The sequence below is a fragment of the Mus musculus genome, chromosome 4 (assembly GCF_000001635.26).
Source record: "Mus musculus strain C57BL/6J chromosome 4, GRCm38.p6 C57BL/6J".
In the NCBI taxonomy this organism is placed as follows: domain Eukaryota; kingdom Metazoa; phylum Chordata; class Mammalia; order Rodentia; family Muridae; genus Mus; species Mus musculus.
The window spans coordinates 93,476,664-93,487,343 of NC_000070.6; the positions used below are offsets into that span (position 1 = coordinate 93,476,664).

The 10,680-nt window shown below is 37.3% G+C and overlaps 1 long non-coding RNA gene across 5 annotated transcripts in view; it reads right to left on the reverse strand.

The window, feature by feature from the left end:
- The window catches only part of Gm31828, a 110,896-nt gene extending 106,164 nt beyond the window's left edge, over window positions 1-4,732 (reverse strand). For 4 of the 5 annotated variants that reach the window (XR_867908.3, XR_376394.2, XR_376396.2 and 1 more), the window contains exon 1: window positions 4,582-4,732. This is a non-coding gene — a long non-coding RNA (predicted gene, 31828). Of the gene's footprint in view, window positions 1-2,987; window positions 3,106-4,581 lie in introns of all 5 variants that reach the window. The other variant, XR_376395.2, reaches the window with a different exon arrangement.
- Window positions 4,733-10,680: the final 5,948 nt, after the last annotated feature.

Here is a 10,680-nt window from a genome sequence, read left to right on the forward strand (position 1 = left end):
ATGGCTCCCCTGAGTGTTCAGGCAAAGCCCTCCCGGGCGGGCCAGACACCTCTCCTCTGGCAGGGAAGGTGCCCTGATGTCTGGAGCCCAAAACGGCATCTGCCTCAGAAGCTCTGTGGCTTCTGCCTTTCCCAGAAGCTGTTAGCTTCTGTAGTCCACACTCTCACCTGCACAGACAAGTCTCGGCAGGATCCAAGAACAAAGATGGCTCTCCCGGGTGCCCAAAGATGTAAATTTTATAAATATTTTATAGTATTTAAACATGTAAATTGAATAACAGTAAGTTCCTATTACTAACTGTATCCCATGAGATTAAAGGCCAAGCAGAAATTCATTTTTTTTCTATTGTAGCTTTGTTCTAAGAGCCCAAGGAACTGGCCTGACACTGTGGAGTAAGTACAAGTGAACAAACTGAATTTGTACTATTTTCAAAGCACGTTCCCTCCCTTCAGCATTTTGAAGCGTGTCACAAGTGTACTTTGATTCATAGCTTGTGTTCTAAGGAATCTTCCTTTTAGTGTGTGTGCATTTGCATACCACAAAACATAGAGCATGATTAATTGCAGTGTTTATAGCCCTAATAAAGTGCTGTCTTGAAATAAATATGCTCTACCCATAAAGGCATTCTTAGACACTCTACTTTCTTCCTCTTAAAATGTACAAGACAGATACTACCTGTCCAAGTTCCCCATAGACAGCCTGGATCAGATACTCCAAGGGGGAGTATAATGCTGAGGCAAGGTCTTAGAGGCCAGGCATGTTAAATTGGCTGTCAAGTACAGGGATATAAGTGCAGTATTGGGAATGGAATATGAAGCCAGAGGTCTGAAGGCAAATTAAGCCAGGAAATGAGTGGGAGGTGACAAATAAAAAGAGGTCCACTCTGAGCCAGCCCAGGATGAGGTGCCCTGAACCAGACCTCTGCTGCTCCCTTCAGAACTTCATTCTGGTGACTGCTTTTCATTACATGTTTTACTAAGGGTCTAGAGAACACTGTTCCATTCTTAAAAAAAAAACAAAACTCTGGCTTAATTCAAGTAGCAAAGAACCTCCAAACAAGATTTTCAAACTACAGTGCTAGTAGGCAATCTCAGAAAGGGCTAAAGGAGCTGAAGGGGTTTGCAACCCCACAGGAAGAACAACAATATCTACCAACCAACCCTAGCTCCCCAGAACTCCCAGGGACTAAACCATTAACCAAGGAATACACATGGAGGGACCCATGGCTCCAGATGCATATGCAGCAGAGGATGGCCTTCTCATGTACCAATAGGAGTAGAGGACCTTGGTCCTGTGAAGGCTTGGTGCCCCAGTGTACATGAATGCCAGGGCAGGGAGGCAGGAGTGGATATGTGGGCTGGGGAGCAACCTCATAGAAGCAGGGGGAGAGGCTGGGGTTGGACACTGGGAAAGGAGATAACATTTAAAATGTAAATAAAGAAAATATCCAATAAAAAAAGAAATATTCCATTCTTTATTTTTCCATCTATACCTGGGCTTATGATTTCGGAAGTACTTTCATCACTTTGGTTTCTCTTGGTCTCATCTTCTCCAACATTACTTTTAAAATGTGCTGAAAAGCGTACTCTTAAATATATATATTTATAGTACAATACTTGGATGATTCTATCAGATGTCTACATGTTATGTTACTTCGTACAGGTGTCATACATATATTCAAATGGTCTATTTATTAGGATTTTATGGCTGTGAAGAGACACTGTGTCTAAGGCAACTCTATTTTTTCCTCTTATATTTTCTTTCTTTTTTATAAATTAATTAATTAATTTTTTACACTCCATTTGTTTTCCCCACTACCACCCATCAACCCTTCGACTGTTTTACATCCCATACCTCCTCCCCACCCCCTGTCTCCCACGTGGATGACTCCCCCCCCCCCCCCCTACCTGACCTCTAAACTCCCTTGGGCCTCCAGTCTCTTGAGGGTTAGGTGCATCATCTCTAAATGAACACAGACCAGGAAGTCCTCTACTGTATGTGTGTTGGGGGCCTCATATCAGCTGGTGTATGCTTCCTGGTCAGGGGTCCAGATTAATTAAGACTGCTGGTCCTCCTACAGGATTGCCCTTTTCCTCAGCTTCTTCTTTCAGCCTTCCCTAATTCAACAACAGGGTCAGCTGCTTCTATCCATTGGTTGGGTGCAAACATCTGCTTTTGACTCTTTCAGCTGCTTTGTGGGTCTTCCAGACTGCAGCCATGCTAGCTCCCTTTTTGTGAGCACTCCACAGCCTCAGTAATAGTGTCAGGCTTTGGGACCTCCCCTTGAGCTGGATCCCACTTTGAGCCTGTCACTGGACCGTCTTTTCCTCAGGCTCCTCTCCATCTCCATCCCTGTAATTCTTTCATATAGGAATAATTATGGATCAGAGTTGTGACTGTGGGATGGCAACAACATCCCTCACTTGATCTGGTATTGGGTGAGGGAATAGGACTGAAGCCCTGAGGGCTAGCATAAATAATGGAAACAGGCAACCTAGGGAGATAGAAGTTTGGTGGGACCCTTCAGAATGCACCAGAGACCTGGGAGGTGAGAGAATCTTAGGACTCAAAGGGAGGGACCTTAGACAAAATGCCCAACAATAGAGAGAGGGAACCTACAGAGCCCACTAAGACAACTCTTATAAAGGAGAGCATTTAATTAGGTCTGGCTTATACTTTCAGAGGATTTGCTCTTTATTGTCATGGTGGAAAGTATGGCGGTGTGCAGGGAGACATGGGGCTGGAGGAGGCAAGAGTTCTACAAGTATCAGAAGGGGACTGGATTCGACACTGGGTAGAGCTTGAGCACAATAGAACACTGAAGCCCATCCACCATGACATATTTCTTCACACAGGGTACATCTCCTAATATCGCCACTCCCCATGGGGCCAAACTTTGAAACACACGAGTCTTTAGGGATCACAACTATTCAAATGACAACACATGTTAAAAGTAGTTGGTGTTGAACACCTGAAGATTTTCATACCCAATAATGTAGCCTATAAAGATCTGAAATTTCAAGTTGTCCTTTTCCCAAAAATTTTTAGTAGATTCTGCTATGGCGAAACTCTTGGCAGTCTAGCAAATATCCTTGTGGGCTGCATCTGAGAACAGGGAAGAAATGAAAGTGATCTTCCTCAGCATAGATAACAGAATGGTCAATGACTTACTTATCTAGCTTTATTCTACAGTGCATAACTTCTTTCTTAATCAACAGTGCTGAGCTCTGAAGCTCAGTATAAAACCATGAACATTCTCTGACACAGCATTTCCCAAAGGCTATTTATGGAACATCTAATATATTAAAAGAAGAAGAAGAAGAAGAAGAAGAAGAAGAAGAAGAAGAAGAAGAAGAAGAAGAAGAAGAAGAAGAAGAAGAAGAAGAGAAGGAGGAGGAGGAGCAGGAGGAGGAGCAGGAGGAGGACGAAGAGGAGGAGGAAGACGAGGAGGAGGAGGACAAGGAGGACGAGGAGGACGAGGAGGACGAGGAGGACGAGGAGGAGGACGAGGAGGAGGACGAGGAGGAAGAAAGAAATGCCTTAAGTGCCATAAGCTTTTATTTCTACAGATTAAGCTCTGTCTTCTGTTTTAACATTTACATAATCAGAAATAATTTGCCGGCCAAACACTGGCACTAGGATTGCCACCAGGAATCCTTTTGTTCATGAGGAGTTAGTGATCTACAAAAGATCCAAGAAGTAGGAGATGCCATACTGGATATTTTGAGATATCAGAGGAAAATTCAAGAGCTTTTTAAGTTAAAATATTTGGACTATAATCCTTTGGATTAATACCAAAAGTTTTTATTAGTAGAGTATTAAAGAATCAACCACTTAGAATCAATGAAAAGAAAAACAAAAATGTCCCTTATTTTCCAATAAATATTCATTGATTGACTTAAACATAATAAAATATGACAGAAAAGTAGGTAATATACATCATGTTTTGATATATTACATGAAGTGAGTCTTAGATTTTTATGTGTTATATTATATATTATATTCATATTGTATATGATCCAGGTTAAAGAATGAATCCTTTGAGAAAGAATGTGAAATTGCACTTAAAAACTTCATGTATAGGAAACAATTCTCTTCAAAGGCCTAGCACGCAAAAATCTGAAAATGGTCACATACTTTTATTTTCTGTTTTCAGTGTTGAGAAAATATTTCTCAAAATAAAATCATTTTCCTATTTTAAAAAATGAGAACATTTTTCTGAGTATTAGTTTGGGTAAAGTTGGCACTAAATTTGGAAATTATGTACAAAACCTTAAGTTATATCCACTACTCCAATTTTTTCTACTGTGTGTAATGATATTTATCATTATATATTATTAGTAATCATTTAACAAATTTACAGACACTTGGAAATTTGTTCACATATACAAAGTAGAAAGTCTTAGTTTATTTTTAACATAATTTCTTACAGACACCTATAATATTCCAATGGTCATAAAGTATGCCTTTGAAGAACAGAAGCCATCTCTTACCCAATATTTAAGCAAATTGTTATGAACTTTGAAAAATTAGTCTCTTAAGAGCAACCATAGCTCTTCGTTTCATTTTTGTTAACAATACCTTGATGATGCTATGTATCTTGCCCAAGGACAGTCACATCTTGTGTATCCTCTTCTCAGTCTCTACTTTCAAGGTGGCTTCAAGGCTCCCATTTCAGCTGTGGCTGGACTTGTTATAGCTGCTTACTCACTGAGGAAATCAGATGAAAATGTTTCTGCACAGGCTCTTTCTTCCCTATCAGTGGCTCACACAATAGTCTGATACTACCACTTCTTCTAATTTGCCTGTTCAAGCAGCTGTAGTGAGAATGTGGCAGATACTGATAAAAATAACACCAGAGTGTGGAAACTACGGCATCAATGTGTTAAAATGGGGAAGTCTTGGGTGTTTATGGGTGCAGATGTGGAAAAGTTGGGCAGAGTGTTTAACATTTCAGATACTAAGATGAATAAATTTTGAGGAACTAATAATCAGCATGATAAAAATCATTAGTAAGAAAGTAGATTTGAAGTATTTCCATCACGCACAGAGAAAAATGCATGTGTAAGGGGGAAATATTAAGTCAACTATGGAAGTCAATACGCAATGTACCATTGTATCAAAATATCATATTGTATACTTTGAAAATATATAATGTTTACAAATCATACACAATGAAGGATGAAAGAAAGATCCTTGGTGAATTGGAGTGATGATGAGCTAACTTCAGCAATATGTAGGCATAATCTTACTATGTTAAAAAAGATAAACTGCTATATATTTGTGGAGATTGCTTTATATGGTGACTACACATATCCTTAATTCATATACAGTTGTAAAAATTTATTAGTACTACCCAATAAATAATCTTTCATATCATTATTTAATAAAAAAGTGTCACGTCTGCCAATTATCACCCTCCCACTGCAGTGACCCAATGGATGTGCTAATTTTTGCTTAAGTCAGTCAGTAGACCTTTAATAACTGTTTGTTAAATGGAAGTGAACTACATTTTCATAACATCCATTTATATTTTCTTGCTACATCAATTCTCTTCTCCTTCCAATAATCTTGAGGTCAATGGACTTATTTTTCTGGAGCATAATTTTGATCATAATTTTTTCCTGCTCATAAATGGTAAATGGCTCCCTCGAGTCTACAGAAATACAAATTCTTTTCTCCATTATCTGAATTCATTAAAAATCTAGCCTTACTGCACTCAGCCTTACATAGCTATGGATGTCATATCTGTGGATTCAACAAATTGCCGCCCAAAACTGTGGTATAAGAGAAAGAAACAAAACCATGTATATGAATATAAGACAAACATACTTTTCCAAACCACTATTACTTAAATAATATGTAAAATATTTACATATATTTATAGTATTTAGTATAGTATATATTATTTAGATATTATTTAAAATACACAGGAAGATGTGTCTAAGCATTAAACAAATACCACCCCATCTTATATCAGGATTTGAATAACATTAGATGTTCTTGCAACCAATCTCTCATTGAAATCACAGGAAGCCCATATTTCTGTCCAACCTAATTTACTACTGCTACTGCTACTACTGCTACTACTACTACTACTACTGCTATTACTACTACTACTACTGCTACTACTACTAATACTACTGCTGCTGCTGCGGCTACTACTGCTACTACTGCTGCTGCTACTACTACTACTACTACTACTACTACTACTACTACTACTACTACTACTACTGCTGCTGCTGCTGCTACTACTGCTACTACTACTACTGCTACTGCTGCTGCTGCTGCTGCTGCTGCTGCTGCTGCTGCTGCTACTGCTACTGCTACTGCTACTGCTACTGCTACTACTACTACTGATTTTGGTCCAAACAACTGAGACTTACATATCTAACTAATTTTAGAATCAATATTATTTTCTAAAATGGAAAGTTCTGATTCATAGTTTGTTTTTTGAAAAAGCTATATTATTCCCCAATTCCACCTATCTCTACTGAAGTCACATTAATATTCTGTTCGTAACTGTAGTGAAATCATTTACCTATAATTTTATACTAGCATTATACACTGTGGATATTGTACATTTCTGCATACAAGTCTTTTTCATTATAATCTATGATAATTCCTTTAAGGGAATTGTTTGTGGTTTTATGAAATCTAGCATAGTATAATAAACATAGGGATTTTAATGGGCATATAGAAAAGTATAAACATTTCATAAATATAGAGCTTAATGAATATTTAGGACTTTGGGCTTTATTGGATTGTTCCTACTTAATGAAGGTATGGAATAACTAGCAGCTGAGGTCTTTTCTCACGTCCCTTCAGAGAAACAAGCTCATGCCAACAATAACAACGGCTCTGATTTCTGTCGCCATATATCAGAATCATCTCTGTCTCAACTACTCACAAATGTTGCCATTCATTATGCATTCTTTTGTGTCTGGCTTCTTTTGTTCAGCATATGTTTATGAGTTATCTTATTGTTCCCCATATATCTGTTCATCCCCCTTCATGAATATAGTATTACTTTCATGGGATGATTCCATAATTTTTACCACTGAATATATAATATTTGTTATCTGCACATGACCCTTATGTTTATTGATAAATATTTGCGTTTCTTCTTTTCTATACTATTAGCAGCATTTTAAAAGTTATATTATATATAGATATAGATATAGATAGATAGATATAGATAGATAGATATAGATAGATAGATATAGATAGATATAGATATAGAGAGAGGGAGATACAGATACATAAAATAATAATCTGGTTATTTATGTTTTCAATTCTTTGAGCCAGAAATTTTTTATTTCCCTTCAAATATTCCTGGGTTAGTTCTTTTCCTGCTCTTTCCTTGGCTTGTTGAATTGTTGAGGAAGAACAGGCTAATGCTATCAAATCCAAGCTCTAAGTCAGCCATTGTGGCAATTCTGTTTCTTCTTGATGTCATTACTCAGGTTTTGCTGGGAACATGATTCTTAACCTAGGGGTCTCATAACTTGTTTTGTCTATTTTTTTCTTTAAAATGACAATTCCTAGTTTGATAAAATAGAAGGGTTCATCTTCTAATCTTAAGTAGTATAGGTTTTGTACTCTCATAGTAACAAACTTAAATGCCAGTAAAAGTATATTAAAAATTGCTTTTAAACATCAAGACAAGCAAATGCTGTTGAGCTACGATACCCAATGGCAGAGAAAAAATTGATTGACCCTAAAGAATTGCTAGATTTCTTCCTGATGAAAATTTCTACCAAAGAAAACTCAGGGAAAGGATGTCAGTCACCCTATAATTTGGGAGTTACTATCAGAGACTGTCTAGGCAGAAGCATTCAGTTGCAATTTTAGAAGCTGAGAAAATAAAATCCACTCTGATTCTCTGCCTGATGATTTATGACCCAATCAGGGCACACTATGCTACTTTTGTGCTTTCATGCTGTGTATATTTGTACAGGGGAAAATAAAAGGAAACACACACACACACACACACACACACACACACACAGAGAGAGAGAGAGAGAGAGAGAGAGAGAGAGAGAGAGAGAGAGAGAGAGAGAGAGAGGTGGGGGGAGGAACATGCATTCTACAATCTCTTGTTAGTAGGGACACTAATTATATTGAACCATGGTTCAAATTTTTTCTCACCAATTTCAAACATAATGTTCTTTATATAGAGAGGGTATATCTCCCAAACAATTATCTGGATAATTGGAAATTTAATATACAAATTTGATGGGGAAGCACAATTCCAAGAATGGCAATTTTCCTTATCATCCCTTGCCTACACCACATTTAAAAAATATTTATTATATTTTATGCTTGAATTTTTGACAGCCTTCTGTATGTGAGTGATGTTTGTGCCTATGTCAGCAGTAGTCAGAAGAGGTCAGCGGACCTCTTAGAAATGGAGTCATAGGTAACTTATGTGCTACCATGTGGGTAATGTGAACCAGTCCGATGTTCTCTGCAAGATTAGCAAATGCTCTTAATCTCTGTGCCATCTCTCCAGTACCACTTCTTTCCCACCTTCACCTTTCTGTGTCTTAGTATGCCTGTCAAGTTTTGGATGAATAATTGAAATTATATATAAAAATATACTCGATGGAATGAAATATATACCCTATCAGTGATTATCTTATCTTGGGAGAGAAGCTGGAGTAGGGAACCAAATTCCTATAATGTAGGTAAGACTGGTCTGGTTTATGGTAGACTTATGGTGTTCTTTGGGATTGGCTACTTTTAGTTACTCAGAGTTCAGAGTTCTCAACCTGTGTGTTATGACCCCTTTGGAGGTTAAACCCCCTTTCACAGATGTTGCCTAAGACCCCGGAAAAACAGATATGCATGTCACAATTCATAAGAGTATCAATGGTTTATAAAGTTGCAATTTTTGTGTGGTTGGTGTCACCACAAAAAATAAAGCAACTCTATAAAAAGATAACAGACCTTGAAAGATTGAGGACATTTACCTTAGCAGACCATTACACTGACTTGGCCCCTCCTACAGAAGACTCTTATAACATATTAAGTCATCATCTTATCAATAGATTATTATAATAATAAAGTTACTCTTCTCTCCTCCTGATACAACCTGTCTCCACAGCACTACTCATTGGTGATGTGAGGCTTTTTAGGGGACATTTGCTCTCCAAACCACCCTGGGGATTGAAGCTGAAAGACAGAGCAAGGATGAAGAGCAGAGCATGCAAAGGAGGTGCTCTTCATATTTTCTCTGTGTTACCATTCGATCATTGAAGACTCAAAATACTAGTCAAATTGTTGTAAGAAAATAGAGAAATACTGCTACTCTTTCTGATAAGCATTTTACAAAAAGAATTTTTGATAAAAATTACTATTTATAATACAGAACTCTTTTATTACTGTGAGTATGAATTCTTTATTTTGAAGCATCTGATGTGTGGCTGTTTTTAGATATAAAATGATATTTTATGCAGAATAAATAAAAGGCTTATGTATTAACATGTGCATTTCATTACTTAGTGTGTGCTCTTGTTATTAAATTTTAATGCATGTTAATAAAATGGGTTAAGAACTTGGCATTTCTTTTACAATGAATGAGAAAACAGGCAATCTATGGGGAATATAATGCAATGTTCTAGTTTTTCTCCAATTTAAATTTGGCAAATCTAATGGTTTAATATTCATAGATAAATGATGAAATGCATAGGATTTCCAGTGACGGTGGAGTCACTGTGATGTTAAGAAGCATTTGTAAGGTTTGGGAGCTGTTCTATTTCTAAATCTTGTAAAACATATTCTGCTACTTTAGTTTGCAGTTGAGAATTAAGGATCATTCTGGAAATGTGGCTATGCCTTTGACTTGAAATTGTCACTGTGAAGAAAAATCAAACCAGTGTTCTGAAGTTCTGTGGGATGTGAGGCGGAATTGCTCAGTGTTTGGGAAACCTAGAGAGAAATGATGGGCTTCTGAGGGGTGTGGTCAATACATTTGTTAATTGATGTTGACAGAACTTAGTTTCCTCACTTCCCACAGACATTGGGAAATCAGGGTGCTACCTTCTTAAACTACAATTACATAAAACTAGCTAGGAGTCTAGGAGAAGATTTACATCTCAAGAAAGTATAAAAAGGCACAGTAATCTAATTTCAAATGTAAATACTCCAAGAAAAGTGAAGGCAGGATTGAGAATGAGTAAGAACCTCTTTAGAAACTGCAGGCAAAGCAGAGGTTTTATGAAAACCTCACATTCACTTTATAGAACAGGAAGAATTATTTCAAAAAATTCAGTCCTGAAACCCTACACACAAGTAACATCACACAGACTAAGCAGGTTATTTTAGGAATATATATGGTATTCATGTAACAACAATTTAATAATAAAAAAGAGGCCATGAATCTGATAGAGAGCATGGGGAGGGGGTTAAATGGAAGAAAAAATTATGGAATTATAGTATAAAAACAAATGAAAAAATGTAGATTCCTGATCACCTCCCTTGGAAGTGGCAGATTTCTGTCTGAAATTCAAGATGAGAAGAGCTTCCTCTGACAACCTCTCCCTCTCATGTCCTCTTACTCAGCATTGTGCTGCCTTCGCCCAAATCACTCATTGGGGAATCCCAAGCAGCATGACTTCCATTTCATTATTTCTTGGCATGTTAATAGCAATTTTTAACTCCATACAGTTCAAGGGC